General features: G+C 31.0%; 2 long non-coding RNA genes across 4 annotated transcripts; both read left to right on the forward strand.

The window, feature by feature from the left end:
- Positions 1-269: 269 nt before the first annotated feature.
- Positions 270-14,876, forward strand: LOC117686803 (uncharacterized). 3 transcript variants are annotated; one of them, XR_010714042.1, is made up of 3 exons: positions 270-412; positions 13,891-14,067; positions 14,387-14,876. It is a non-coding gene; the product is annotated as an uncharacterized lncRNA (long non-coding RNA). The 3 variants fall into 3 exon arrangements; XR_010714041.1 differs by lacking the exon at positions 270-412 and adding an exon at positions 1,379-1,426; XR_010714040.1 differs by lacking the exon at positions 270-412 and adding an exon at positions 13,106-13,178.
- On the forward strand, positions 2,163-3,145 carry LOC117686802 (uncharacterized). The gene is made up of 2 exons (XR_010714043.1): positions 2,163-2,336; positions 2,657-3,145. It is a non-coding gene; the product is annotated as an uncharacterized lncRNA (long non-coding RNA).
- Positions 14,877-16,715: the final 1,839 nt, after the last annotated feature.

Below are 16,715 nucleotides of genomic sequence, written 5' to 3' on the forward strand. Positions count from 1 at the left end.
TAATGTTTATGTCGATCGAAAATACGTCACAATACGGTGGTGTCCCATCCGCCTTAAAGCAAGCAACATTTATAGTTAAACAATGTTTTGTGGTAAAAATATACCGTCCGGATCCAGACGTAGAATTCCGGATAAATGAGACAAAATAACGTATAAAAAATTTGTTCCCAAATAAAATCATCCATTAACTGAAGTGTCTGGATATCTGGTGTCCGGATATCTGTAGCCCTACTGTATATATCCTAAAAGCCCGATAGTCAATTTTCAGTTCAGTGTTTATGGCGAATGTACAAAGTTTTGAGCAATTTCATTTATTTCAATCATTGGCCATGGATTTCATGTCTTGCCGAAAAGTGAGGCCGCACGGGACGAAGATTCCATGATAGACATAGGGGTGATACGTCCAAATAAAGTAAGTAGCTCTTCGCGGTCTATTGGCGCTGATTTAAATGTTGGCGGTGTTACATTCACCTTGGGTAAAGACCTGCTGAATCTTCCGATCGTAGGCATGTATTCAATGGTCTGAGACATTTCATTCGATTTCGTGATGTCCCTTAATGCCAACAAAGCTTTCTTCATCAAATCTTGTTGTTGTTTGATTTTATTTAAATGTTCCTGTAATTTGTCTCGGTGTTTCTCTTATATCACGCTTGTTTCAGTTTTCATTTTGTTTATAACGATATCGATTTCTATGTGCCATTGCTCTCCATGTCTGGTAATTTCTGCTGTAAGTTTCTCATATATTCCATCGAGGTTAGAACGTTGCGTTTAGAAAAAGAGTGCCTTTTCTTTGTATTGAGGAGAAGTAGTTTCTTCTAATTTTCTTACGTTATTTTCAAGGAGACTTTTGCTTTCCCTATATACTTCTGAAATATCTATAAATATATGCCCCCTGTGTTGTTCAGATGCAATTGTTTTTATTTACCACCATATTTTTGAAAAAAAACCCCCATAATATGATAATATATTTTTCATTTGAGAAGTAAATTTAAATTGTTTGCTAACGTGTCATAAATGTTAGTCGCTCATCAATGCAGAATATAAATGTTAATTATTCATGTCAAGAAAAGTTAGTTATATATTTTGCAATTGTGTTTATGTACCACCATATTTTTGAGAAATAAAAAAACCATAATATGATTATATATTTTTCATTTGAGAAGTAAATTTAAATTGTTTGCTAGCGTGTCATAAATTTGTAATTATGAATTTATAGGATGAGAGTAAATGAAATACTTAACTTCTTTGTTTTTGGTATTGTACTACAATTTTTTTTATCAACTGCAATATTAAATTACAGATTAATGAGCAAGCTGTTACATTGTACAAAGCTTACACTTATGTTTTAGCATATATAACCATGAAATGCTTTAAAAATAATATAAACATTTTGCCAGTTTGAACACAACCGTCTTGAACATTGCATGTAAGTATTAAGAAGATATTTGAAATAATTCCCACTTCTTTTCCTCATTTTACTTCTTATTTCTAAACTAGATGATCCTTATCTCTAATTTTACAAGCCTTATCAAAGGTTTTGTTTCATACTCGTAGAATTAACATCTTATTTTTTTTGCAAAATCACCGCAATTTGCTCTTCCAGATATTTCCTTTTATATGCTCTTTTCTTTACTTTTTTCACTGAATGAAATCTATTCGTACCTATGTTCAATACCTACAACCAATTGCCAGTGAGTATAGTCGCTCATAGTCAAATTGCTCTCAATGTCTCTGAGCGGAAAAATGTAAAAAAAAATCGTTTATTGGTATACAGTTTTTAATGGTTTGTTGTTTGCTATGGATTTGCACAGATTTTTTGTTTGAAAATGTTACTGAATAATTAATCTAAAATACACCACAAGTTTGTTGTCTTCTCTCTATCTAAAACTGCCAAACATCGATCTAGGAAAAAGCTTGCTTACTATTATTAAAATCTTTTTTAAAATGTTCTATTCAGTTGCCTAATTCGTTTTTCTTATAAATATAATTTGACTAGAATATCATTACTATCAATCGTCAGTTTTTAGATTGAAGTAAAAAAAAGAAGGAAAAGATATGTCTGTTCCCCATCACTGACGCATCTGGGTTTTTAAAAAAAAAAGTGAATTGTTTGAAGTATATGTCTATTTGGTTATTAATACATGTACATCTCTGATCGGATTTCAGTATGTTGTTGGCTCTAGCTTTCCTTTGGCTCTCAGTATTTTGGGCACATTGTGAAAAAGTGTCACCGAAACCAGGTTGGAAACTTTTCCGAGAGGATTATAAAAGCGTTCAAGAAACTTGCATTGCTGTCGGATTTGTGAAAAACAGCTGTAGAAATAATACAAAGATAGGTATTAACATTATTCTATCTTTCACTACTAAATACGAAACATATCTTTATTGGTGTTGTCTAATAACGCCTTTTTTATTATATAGTTAATTAAACGGAAACTAGAAGCTAGAAACTAGATTTTAAAACATTAGAATCAAATCAAGTATGACTGCCTCCTATTTGCCATTTACCATTCTCTGCATTCTTTCTGGATTATATTACAAGAAACAATATTTTAAAAAAACCCTCAGTGAAATACATATTTAAGTAGTGGCTTTAAATATCATTTTGACAGCCCTCCTTTTTTTTTAAACAAATATACACCCCCTTTGTTATTAGGAATTGCCTTTGATGCTCGATTGGGAAAACAGATAAGGAACCTTGCGACCAAAGGCCGAGTTGTTTTTGATACAGTTAATCTGAACCAAGGATTGGGATATGACGCGTCTACTGGAGTCTTCAAGGTCCCTAGTGGCGGAACCTACGTGTTCGAATGGACAGTTCTTGCATGGGAAGGCTTGGCAGCCCACACTGCACTCGCTGTTAATGACCAGTTTAAATCATGGAGTCACTGTTACTCTGGAAAGTCCAATTATTATCGATCCTGTAGCAAAATGTCGGTACTGAAGCTATATAAAAGAGATAAAGTCGGGATTGCAGTTTTTAGTGGATCAGCTGACATTCATGAAAAATACACGTCTTTTTCTGGCTTTAAACTGTAAATTTGTATCATAACTTGCAACACAAAAAATGGAAGGCTTCCATAAGACGAACAATCTTACTCTAATGTTGTTTTTTTGTGAAGAAAGTAATAAAAGGTAACGGGTTCTTTTTTGTGTTGAAATAATTTAGTATGGCCAAAATGAGTTCAATTGCTATTTATGATTAAACAATGTCGGTCAAAACTCTCAATGGTATGTTCAAAATATTTCTTTAGATCTGAACCTGTTGATGATCATGCAAAATAAATAAAGTCAAAAACTTTAATGTAAGGGTAACTAAAATTACAAATAGAAAATTTAAAATATTTAACTTCAAGTTGAGCAAATTTTGTACATCTTATAAATTTGTCATATAACAATCCCTTCATAGGAAATTACGTACGACCCTGTCATTTCTTTAGACGGCAATAATATCATAAAAATCTTCACGCAAGTTGTTAAATTATTAAGAGCTAAAATTCAAGTACAGATTGATATAATTGATTCATAATTTAATAAATCGACACCAATTAGAGCATTGATTTCATACTTAAAAACAACTTAAATTGTTTTTTTAATGTCTTGAAATAACAGATGTTTAGCAATTAACATTCTGTTTTGCGTGATTAGGGGTTTTTATGACCATCAAATAGTACGTCTAAGTCGTGATTTTCTGCGGGCAGCAATAATACTTAAAGCTTATATCTTATGATTGTCATTAATTAACTTAAATTATCGTTTATACATTACTTACGATAAATCTCTTTTTGAAACTGACTGAAACCGGGCTAGTATCAGTGACAACACGCACAAAATGCACGGAACTCAAAGTTCTATGCAATTAACTTCTTCTCTGACTCCACATTTCTATAGTCTGTACCAAGATATTTTTGCCGCATATTTTCTTATTTTTTTTCAATATTAATAAATATACCCATTGATTCAGACGATGTTCACTCAGTAGTATTAAAAAATCCCAAGATTTCCTCTACCTTGTCAAGTTTCAATACACGGCTAAAAATAGAAAGTCTACGGGGATTTGGCTTTGCATTAGCCATAATGAAGCCCGAATGATAATGTTAAAAAATTGTGCGTGGTATTTCGATTGACTTCCGAATAGAGAAAAGATGCCAACATTCTCCATTATGAATCTCCGTAGGAAACCTGTTTTAAATGATAATGTGTGAATGAAGTTGTCTTGGAAATTTTCCCTTTCATCTATTTCAATCGCACTTCTTTCACTGGTATAAGTATTTTTATGAAAAATCGCCCAAATGTGCAGCATAAATATCTTAATTGGGACAGAACTTATTATACAGCTGGCAGGATTATTGTTAAGAACATTTTAAAACCAAAGACCTGTGAGCAGTATAAAATTTCCTATTTTATTCAAAAGTTTCTAGTAGACATGTAGAATTTGATTTTATATAAAAAAAAAAGACTTACGGTAGTTATCGGGTACCTGTAAAGTGCGAAATAAAATCGAAACGAAACAAAACGAAACCAAACTTGAGTGCATATATACTTTGACATGTCGCTGATAAGTTCTTAAGGTATATCACACAGGTATATGTAGTCACATGTACAATTACATACAACGGCAAATGAATCTAAAACATATGACATAAATCGTTAGAAAAGTTCGCGGACAAGTGCAATCGTTAGCGGACTTTTGTATGATACCAGTAAAACTTTTCATAATTAATCTTGACGTTTTTTCTAAGAAATGTGTATTGTTAGTTAAATTTGTTATATGCTTCAAGGAGCATGTAATTTTTAATTGTTTTATATTTAGTACGATAATTCACATGAGAGCACAATTAGTTATGAAGGTCATTTTGTGACAGTTTTAATGAAATTGAAGAATTTCTGACCGGTTATCGTTGATTAGGGACGACCAAATTATAGAAAAATGAGTAAAACATTTTAACTTAATGCATACCTTGGAGCACCGGGCCGTCATTATATTTTGTGTGCACGCAGAAAAATCTCCGAATGAAACCAAAAGGTTCTTAGATGTTGCTTTTTAAAAAGGTTTATAGGACAAAGGTTAACGATTGGAATCACAATTGGAATTGGAGATTTGAAAATGGAAATACTGATATCTTGCATCTTGCATCACCGCACCTCCCTCCTTTACAACCCGGATCTTGAACCTATGGATTTCGCTATATTCCCTTATGTAAAGTCGAAACTGCGTGAACAAAGATTTTCGGACCTAAAGTATTGACTTTCCACAAATGTTTATTTAAAAATAAAATTCGGTGTTATGACTTATTTTCAATTGGTAATCATTTAATAAAACATACGTCATCATATAAAGTACACAGTAATTTTGCCGTAAATCACTTTGTCCGCGAACTTTTCTAACAACCCTCGTATGCATGATTCGAAACATCAAAACTGAAGGGCGTTGAAAACGCAACAACTAGATCCACATTTGATAGATTCTTTAATTAATAAGCGTTTACAGTTTTCTAAAACTTATATAAAATTCTCGATTCATCAATATTCAGTTTGTATAAATAGATAAATATTTATATTATTTACATATAACATTACACCGAGAATGTATTCATCTATCTCTTACGGAAATTGATTGTAAATATCACTTCTGTAGAAATTGACAGGACTGAAATCTACACGTCCAGTTTATCGATTTGTCGAAACCATCAACCTAAGAAAAATCACGGACTGCATGAATTAATAAAGAGGATGTCAGACTCAAATTCCCATAGAAGACGGTTTGGCTGTTTCTTTCATCTAACAATAATTTACTTAATTCATTTAATTTTTGCGATCAATTTTTTAAAATTTATTATAACAAAGATGTAAATATAAACAATAAAAGCTTCCGTTGAAAATTTATGCGGGTTATGAACGTAGCAGAAAAATATTGCATAGTCCGCTTTATAACACTGATTACGTGTTTCTTCTGCAATACCTTTATATTCTGCAGGAATCATCAAAGAAATCATTATATTGTTTACAAATTTACATCTACCGATTATGATTCCCTCTATTTCTTACGGAAACTTATAGTTAATTTATACATTGAAGCTTGTTTTACTGTAATGTTTCAGGCAGGTTATGACGGTAGCGATCATCGCAAAAAATAAAAAATAAAAAAATACATAAATTTAGGGAAAATAGACTCACCATATGTACCCCCCCTTGCAAGCAATCGGAAAACTAAATTAATCAATGAAATTGAATTCAATTTATTAATAAAAGGTAGATAGCTATTTGGAAAGAACGTATGCAAAGTATAAAACAAATAATATCTGAAAATATCATATGGATTCACATTGACCACAAAATCATAAATAACTAAAATATATTATTGAAAAATCAGAACTATTATACCATTCATGTATAACAATACAAAAATGTAAATTTGAAAATGCTCAATTTTAGAAAATCATAATGAATTAAATATGTATTTATTTTCCTTCTGGTGGATTAAATTTCTGCACGCTTCATTTTGATTTACAATTCCACAATTTTTTTTATTACGTTTACGCAAAAAATTATTTGCAATCAAAAAGGAATCGAATGGCAAAAATATGAGTATTTGAAGTCGTAGGGTGTAATTTATCCGTATGTAATATTCAAATGCATTGTACAATTCAGTAAAGATTGCGAATACAAATGTCATGTTTTTGTAACACACCTAACCTTAGCCAATCTTTTGGATTTGTCTACACAAAATGGGGCAAATGGCCAAAACTGAATTTCAGAGAGATATATGATATGACCATCAACTTTGTAATTCATTGGTCTCTATACAAGAAAATTATGACACAGATTGGGCTTAGTGGAGAAAATATGTCAAGGACATTGCATTTACTCGTGGGTCGACTATGACCTTAACGTTTAATTTAGAAATTTACTTGATACTGCACTTCCTTTACTAATAGGCACTTTGTGGGGGTAAAGTATGCGCTAGATTGGGTCAGAAGATAAGAGAAACAGGTCGAAACACGTGATGTCGATCTAACAGACTAATCATAATAGGGCAACCACAGAACCCTAGAATATTTCTAACTACATATGTACGTTGCGTTAAGAGCAAGCAATAGGCACAACGAACTTACGAAAAAACCAATGTTTGCTATCTAAGAAAATTGCAAAGATATCTCAGGATTTAGTGACATCATAGATATTATGAATTAAAACGCAAAACTCTCCATGTATCACTATCAAGGATGTGTATTAACTGCATGCGTTCTTACAGGAAGAGACAAAGGCCCAATCAACAAAGACCGACAATTTTGACACTAAGTGAAATACCATGGTTTGACAAATAATCTTTCAATACTTATTTCACCAATGTTGATCTACTAAAAATTAATGCTTATTCAAATGAATATGACTAAAACCATATCATTGACCACGAATGTAAGTACATTCTTGAAACTTTTATTTTCACTAATTCCACAAAAATTGATGTCCAAGAATATCAACGAAACCACAGCATCCCGGTCCCCAACCAATCTCTGAAAACAACTGTTTCTAAGCAGTCTGTTGAGATGTGCTGAAATATGTTTGTTAAATGATCGCCTCACAAAGGCAAATTCATTTCGTGAGGTATGTTTAAAAGATGCCCTAGTCTGACAGCCATTATTTCTTAATTATCAGGATGACATCACACCTGTACTGATTAATTAAAGAATAGTAATTAATGCCTTGTTTTCTGTGAATGAGTAGACACTTAGACATTTGGAAAGAATTTACTGTACATAAAAAAACCATATTTATGACCCCAAATGTAAATACTGTTAACACTTTCTTTGCCTTATAATTTCATACTAAGTAGCAATAAATTATAGTTGTCTGTTGATATTTTGAAATATAAAGAACCCCGCTGAATATATCTTTTTTTGTGAGGAAAAATAAACCCGACTAAAATAATAACCAAATCTAAATCATTGTGACCAAGGGTGATGCGTGCTCATTTACGTTATGTTCTATAACTAAAAAATAATGTATCCATTTCTAGACATGCCAATTTTCACATTAATTGATGATTTATTCTTATATAATATGTTTATCTTATTCTTCAAAAAAGAACTTCATTGATACAATTATAACATTTTCTAGCTTGAAAATTGCAAAAAGGAAATTATTAATTCTTTGGTTTTGTTTTTTTCCTGTAGTTTCGGTTCACACTCTACGTCCTAATTTTGGGAAAGAAAAGATTAACAAATCATACTTGATTTTAATATTTATTTCGATCAAAAAACGTCACAATACAGAAGTGTCCCATCCGCCTTAAATCAAGCAAAATTTGTAGTTAAACAGTGTTTTGTGGTAAAAAAAAAATACCGTCCGGAGTTCCGGATAAATGAGGCAAAATAACGTATAAAAAATTGTTCCCAAATAAAATCGTCCGATAACTAAAGCGTCCGGATATCTGGTGTCTGGATATCTGTAGCCCTACTGTATACATCCTAAAAGCCCGATAGTCAATTTTATGTTCAGTGTTCATGGCGAATGTACAAAGTTTTGAGCAATTTGATTTATTTCAATCATTAGATTTCATGAAATACCGAGATTGTCGCCTAAAATCTTGATTTATAGACAGTTTCCTCACTAATATATACTATTGTTAGGGACCATTTCACATTTTAAATGTAAGCATATCAACTTTACTCACTGATTATTAGAAATAGACAAACAATCAGAGTATTTGCTATAAAATACTCTCTTGTTTATGGTTTACTATGGCTAAAAAGAAAGGTTTTTATAAGGTAATATATTCTGATAAATCATGTAATCTTTTAATCTTAAATGTCAAAACCTTATATCTATTTATTTTACTTTGTTATATTTTTTCGAAACTGCTCAACATTGACATTGGACATGATATTGTTTATCATTATTTCTTTGAATATATCATATAAATAGTGCTTGTTTGGGAGGAAACTTGTTGAAATTGACACCTGAGAAAACCATTGTCGAGAGGACACCAATAAACCCCCTTCATATCTTTTCAGATTTTTGTCAAAATTTTCATAGAAGAAAGTGATACCTAAAACTTTGTGTTTAATATTAAGGCCGACCATTTTTAGCGGCCGGGTGGTAAATCTTAGGTGAGGATGGAGCTTAATTTCTAAAGGTGTGAAAGCTTCCGGGGCTTGCAGTCTACCTGTCTCGTAAAGGTGTCTTCCCACTAAGCTAAAATTCTGATTTTTTTTTATGGGTGACTGATTTTAGCTAAGTGGGAATGGTGCACAGGTAAGGGCGTCAAAGAACAAAAGAACAAAAGAAATTAATTACAGGTGAACTATAGTCTGTTCAAATATTGACCTTAAATAAAAAAAAATAACTGGCAATTTTTTAAGATTTTATTTAAAATTAAAAAAAAATTAAATACACGAATAGGAGAACATTTTGATAATTAAAAAAAGGTTTGTTTTATGATGGATAGTAGCTAAATTCTATTGTATGTACAATTACTCAATATTCATTCTTTTGAGAAAAGGGAAAACAAACATGGTTGCATTAAAGTTTATTTTCAATACATGTGTATGAAAATCTATTTTGCTTTTCTGCCTCAAAAAGATCATGTTTGTATAAATTCTTGCATTATGCCATCAAAATGCATGTTGACTGATATACTATTTTTAAAATAATCGTTGTAATTAAATCGATGTGTTGTATTGTACATTCTCCAATGCTATTATCACTGTACTACATACTCATTGCTATTACCATTTGTTAGTAAATCCATGTAATGTTCTGCATATACAGTGTATTCTTTTTAAAAAAATCCATATGATATAAGATGTATGTCTTACGCAATAAAGAAAGTTAAAGTTGAAGTATAATGGACTGGGCTGGGAACCTTTACATCTTAGAAGAACACAACATAAACTACTTTTAATGTACATGCATAAGATAGTTCTATATATGCAACCAATGACCAACGAGTACTGCTCTTAACAGACAAGCTTATGCTGAAACAAAGGTCCTTTTTCAAACTACCCTTAATGTTGATAATTGTTTAGTGAGATAAAATCCTTTCTTGTTTTTGGTTTTCTATGGCTAAAAAAGTAAGGTTTTTATATGGAAATATATTCCGATAAATAATTTCATCTTTTATTCTTAGATGCCCAATCCTTATATCTTTATATTTTACTTTGTTATCTTATCTTTTCGAAATTGCTCAACATTGATCTTGGACAGACATTGTTTATTATTATCTGCTTGAATATATATATTGATTATTGTCTGGCCAATAGCGATGATTTGTCAATAGACCATTTGTTTATCAGATTATGTAAAGAGAAAAAAACTAAAATATTAATATGATATTTCTGTTTCCTTTTACTAACACACCATATTGTTTCTGAATTTTTGTTGTTGTTGATATAGAAATGTGTTTAATCGTAACAATTAGTGAAATACTTTATACCATTTTTGATCACATTGTTTGTCTGTATGCTATCATTATCCTGTCGCTCTCAGTACTATGGGGACGGTTTGATAAAGTGTCACCCAAACCAGACTTGAAAATAAAAAAAAAGCGTCGAAGAAACGTGCTTTGCCGTTGGATTTGTGAGGAAAAGTTGTAAAAATGGCACTAATACTGGATCTTACACTATTCAGAATTTTATTAATAATTATGAAACCTAATTATTGTACTTTGGTAGTACATTCCAAATTTTTAACTTTGTTGCTGACTTAACGGAAACGGAAAGCTTAAAGACACAGAACGGCGCATCTTTTTTTGAAATAAAAAACGACTTGAATAAAGTTTCCGATTTAGTTCAGAATTTTGGTAGTACTCATAAATGTTTAAATTTTCAGAAAATGACAAATAAATCAATTTATTTCATTAAAATTAATAATTACGAATAACTTAGACATATTTACATCGCAACGTGTAACGATGTTACTTTCTCGTCTTTTTCTGGCTACAAACTGTAAATAACTTGTTATATCAAAATATGTTTAGAGGAATAACATAGGTTTTTTGCAATCAAAGTCATTGAGAGAGAGAGAGAGAGAGAGAGAGAGAGAGAGAGAGAGAGAGAGAGAGAGAGAAAGAGAGAGAGAGAGATGAGAGAGAGAAAGAAATAAGAGAGAGGGTGAAACACAGAGAGAGAGAGAGAGAGAGAGTACTGCAAAGGGATACATATAAAAAATATTGCACTTCATCTCTGTGTTTGAAACTGATATTGATCGCAAAAATTTTTGTTCAAAAACTGAAAAGAAATCTAATATGCACAATATAATAAAATACCGTGACTAGATTTAACGTGGTTAAATATCTGCCTGCCCCTTAATTGCAGAATAGCAGAAAATATAAATTTCATTTTTAATTTAACTCAGACTAAGGGTTTTTGATGGAACTATTGTTTTCGAAAATTAAAAGATTATTAAGGTTAAAATACATGCTTTAGAGAAAATGAACAGTTATACGGTAAACATAGTACAATACGCAATATAACATTTATAAGCCTATACTTTTTTGCGTACTACGAGGGTTGTTCACAATAGCATAGACAGTGACGTTATTTCTTTTAATCGAAGACAATGGACGATGGACATGAATTCGATATGCGGCCATATGTCAAAAACAAAAATTTAAAATAAAATCAATGAAATTAAAATTGCAAATAAAACTACTTTTCTAATAAAAAATGTAATTTGAATTTGCTGATAATTCAAATATTCCAATTATTTGCCTATAACAAAGCTTTAAAAAATTTTATAGCGTGTTTCTGGTAAGTTTAAGTGTTAACTCATGATAAAGACAGCGCATTTTCATCTGTTCTTTAACCTCATCGAGCCCGCTGGCACATAAGGCCCGGATACACTGTTTCCAACTGTTCCTGTCTTTATAGTATAAATTGTTCTCGCTATCCTCTATGAATGATTTAGGCACGATGAAAACGCTTTTTTTTGTTTCGATATTTTGATAGATCGACAATATTATAAGCTGTAAACAAATGCTTTTTACACAATCTGTCAAATGTGGATTCAGTTGTTTTCAACTCCTTCTGTTTGAATCATTTATCAAATAAAAAAATCTTATTGATGTTTGCTATTTTTTAAAGTAACGTACATATATTTAGATAATAATTGCTGATGATGACCTTTGGATATTTCATTTGTTCCTGTTCATATCCTTCTAACTTCCGGAAAAAAATCCCTGAAACGCGGGATGTGATGTTAAATGACAAAAATTGCCATTTGAACCCCCCTTTTCGGGTGGAAGGGTTGCTGAATTATATGTTTTTAGAACTGGTTTGAAACACTTCATTTGATTCCTTGATTTCCCTAAAATCCAGCAAAGCTTGGTTTACTAAATCCTGTTTACGAAAGTAATATTCCTGTTAAATATATGTTCAAAAGAAATACTTTTATCATTGTACACCTATACGTTTGTGAGAATTATAAATGTTATTATGAAAAGGGAGCATACATATATCAAATATTCTATACGGCTGTCTAAACTCAAGGAAACCTATAAAAATTAAATATACTGTACATGGAGCCTCTTGTACATAAATTACTTTGCGCGGATCCTCAAACTTTTTCTGGTGGTGGGGGGGGGGGGGGGGTCCGACAGATTACATGTACTGTGTTTTTCGGGGGGGGGGTGGTTTCCGAGGCCAATTTTAATTTCGTAAATTTACGATGTCTGAACCCTCGACCCCCCTAAAGATCCATACATGATTACTGTTTTAACATTTGTTTTCAAGACGACATGTTGAAGAAATTCCTTTCAAAAACCGTTTGGAAAAAAGATTTTTCCATAGAATGATTCAGATAATATCTGACTAATTATGCAGAATATTATAATCTTTAATTTGCAATTGTTTTTTTTATACCACTACATTTGTGAACAAAACCTTAATATGTTATATTTTTCATCTGAAAATTACATTTGAATTGTTTGCTAGCGTGTCATAAATTGTAAATTCTGAATTGATAGGATGAGAGTAAATAAAATACCCAACTTCTTTGTTTTTTTGGTTTTGTATTACAATTTTTCTATCAATTTTAATATTAAATTACAGTTAAATGAGCAAGCTGTTACATTGTGCAAAGCTTACACTGATATTCTAGCATATATAAACATGAACTGTGTTTGAAATCATACAAACAGTTTGCCAGTTTGAACACAATCGACTTGTACATTGCATGTAAGTATTGAGGAATATTTTTGAAATATGTTCCCCCGTTCTTTTCCTCATTTCACCTAACCTAAACTAGATGATCCTTATTTTTAATTTTGCAAGAAAGGTTTAGTGTCATACTCGTAGCAGTAACATCTTTGTTTGTTTGCAAATTCACCGCACCATTGCTCTTTTAGATTTTTTCGTCTTATATTCTCTTTTCGTTACTTTTTCTTTTACCTATGTTCTATACCTACAACCAATAGCCAATGAGTATTGTCGCTCATAGTAAAATTGATCTCAATGTTTCTGAGTGGAGATTTATATAAAAAAAATCGTTGTTATAGAGTCTTCTATTGTTTGTGATTTGCTATGGATTTCAAACAGAAAGTTTTTTTTAAGAAAATGTTTTTGAATAATTAATTTTAGATTAATATAATATTTCACAAATTTGTCATTTTTCTATTGAAAACTGCTTAACATCAATCTTCGAAAAAGCTTTCTTACTAGTATTAAAATCTTTTTTTAAGATGATCTGTTCAATTGCATAATTCATATTTTTTAAAATATATTATGACTAGAATATCATTACTATTAATTTTTAGTTTTTAGATTGAAGTAAAAAAAAAAAGAAGAGATATGTCTGTTCTCCATCACCGACGCATCTGGGTTTTTTTTAAAGTGAATTGCGTGAAGGTTTTGACTATTTGGTTATTAAAACATGTACATCTCTGATCAGATTTCAGTATGTTGTTGGCTCTAGCTTTCCTTTGGCTCTCAGTATTTTGGGCACAGTGTGAAAAAGAGTCACCGAAACCAGGCTTGAAACTTTTCCGAGAGGATTATAAAAGCGTTCAAGAAACTTGCATTGCTGTCGGATTTGTGAAAAACAGCTGTGGAAATGATACAAAGATAGGTATTTACATTGATAAATCTTTCACTACATACCTTGTATGAAGTGATTTATCTGTCTGATATTTGACGCTTTATTTATTATATAGATAACTGAACGTAAACTAGAAGATAAATTTTGAAACATTATTAATAGAATCAAATCAAATATTACTGCCTCCTATTTGCCATATACCATTCTCTGCATTCTCTGGATTATATTCCATGAAACAATATTCATAAAAAAAAAACTCAGTGAAATACAGATTGAAGTTGTGGCTTTAAATATCATTTTGACAGCTTATCTTTTTTTCATTAATATACACCCCCTTTTTTAAAATTAGGGATTGCCTTTGATGCTCGATTGGGAAAACAGATAAGGAACCTTGCGACCAAAGGCCGAGTTGTTTTTGATACAGTTAATCTGAACCAAGGATTGGGATATGACGCATCTACTGGAGTCTTCACGGTCCCTAGTGGCGGAACCTACGTGTTCGAATGGACAATTCTTGCATGGGAAGGCTTGGTAGCCCACACTGCACTCGCCGTTAATAACCAGTTTAAATCATGGAATTACTGCCAGCCAGGAAAGTCAAATAATTGGCGATCCTGTAGCAAAATGTCGATACTGAAGCTAAATAAAGGAGATAAAGTTGGGATTACAGTTTTTAATGGACCAGCTGACATTCATCTTAAATACACGTCTTTTTCTGGCTTTAAACTGTGAATTTTGTATTAAACTTGCCACACAAAAAATTGAAAGCTTTATTAGATAAAAAATGTAACTTCCCAGTGTATTGTTTTGTGAAAAAAGAAATAAAGAGTTGAAGGGTTTCCTTTGTGTGATTTAATTCGATTTCAATTAGAAACTGCTCTATAGATTTAAAATTATAAAATTAAAACTCTCATTGGTATGCTAAACAACTTTTATAAGTATGACTTTGTCAATGGTCATGGATAATTAAATGGCCTTGGACACAGTTTAAGCTCAAATTTTTCAAAATTTATTTTTGGCATATTTAATGTCTAAAATGGTCAATTTGGGTGTTTTTAATGCAAAATTTGAAAGTCAAATATCGAGTTACAAGCGAGTTACAGAGGTAAAAATTCTTTGTTTTGTAACAAAGCTCGAGCCTTGCTATTGTTTAGATTTGTGTTATATTGATATAAGTTTCAATCTAATGTTACTTTTTGTTGTTGATAAAATTATTTATGAGCACATTGAATGAGTTTATCTTGTTTCCTCAATATATTTTGTCAAAGAAATTGTAATTTCTTTACATTAGTTGTAAACAAATATAAGACTCGAGCTTTGTTAACATAACAACGATTTCTTTCCCCTGTATCTCGCTTGTAAGATGACTTATAACATTCAAATCTGGGTAAATCGTTCAAAATACACAAGAAAACTATTTTATACATACATATCAAAAATAAATTTTTTATCTGAAATCGTGTCTAAGCCCCTTTGATATAGTTGAAAACTTTTAGGTACAAAAAATTTAATTCAACAAATGTCAAAGATTTAAATACTTAACTTCCAAGTTGAGTACATTTTATACATGAAATATATTTGCCACGCAATTTTCATAATAGTAAATTGGTCACTACCCTTTGTATTTAAGGCCAAATTCTAATAAAGTTTGAAAAGAGGTTAACTCATAATTTAAGCGTTCAAAACTGAGTAGTTTTGCATTTTATATTCTGTAATTTAAACATATTTTATTGAGTGATCAAATGGATTAGGCAACAGGCAAAACCTATATAAACCATCCCTCTCTTTTGTATTTTGTGTTATATATGTCACGAGTTCGGGTGAATATCCAATGGTACGCATAAGTTGTATTTCTTTTGCGGAAAGCAATAACACTTATATCTTATAATTGTCATAAGTCAATTTAAAATGTTCTTTAAACATAACTTAGAATAAATCCTTAGAATTGAAACCGTTTGTGAAACTGGCTGGCCGAGCTTTTGTCAGCTACGATAGATACAAAACTCAAAGTTCTATGACATTAACTTCTAATTTGATGCCAATTATTTAAGATATATACCGGTATATACAACGACGATGTTTGTATGGAGTGAATATCTAATTCAATTCTAAAACAGATATGAAGAATGTGAGTTTATTAAGAATATGAGAATACATGTAAGTAATCTAGTAGTTACAATAACATAAGGGTACATAAATCGCAAAGATCGTGTAAAAGATATATAAGTATTGATGAACAAAGCATGACATGCTGAAATTAATTTATATGTATATTTTAATGCAATCCAAGAAACATCTCATTATGGTAAGCAATGTATTTTTGAAGAATTTTAAACATATTTTTGGCAAGTTTTACGACTGACGCCTCCAATTCTATAGGCAATTACAAGTAGAAATGCCTTACTGAACAATTGTAAACATTAAAACAAAAACTCTTTTTGGAACCAAAATCATGACCATGCCTCCTTAACTATCACACAAAATAATACGATTATGCGTGGAATGTATACTCTTAATGACCAATGCAAATTCAATTGCAAAATTGCAACCTATTCAATTATTGCTTCAAATTTACCACGGAGTATTTAAATAGAAGATGATCCTGTGGATAAAATAATATTCAATACAAAAATAACAAGCTGTATAGTTTTAATTGAATAAAGTAGAGTTTTAACGAT

The sequence above is a fragment of the Magallana gigas genome, chromosome 1 (genome assembly GCF_963853765.1).
Source record: "Magallana gigas chromosome 1, xbMagGiga1.1, whole genome shotgun sequence".
Lineage (NCBI taxonomy): Eukaryota > Metazoa > Mollusca > Bivalvia > Ostreida > Ostreidae > Magallana > Magallana gigas.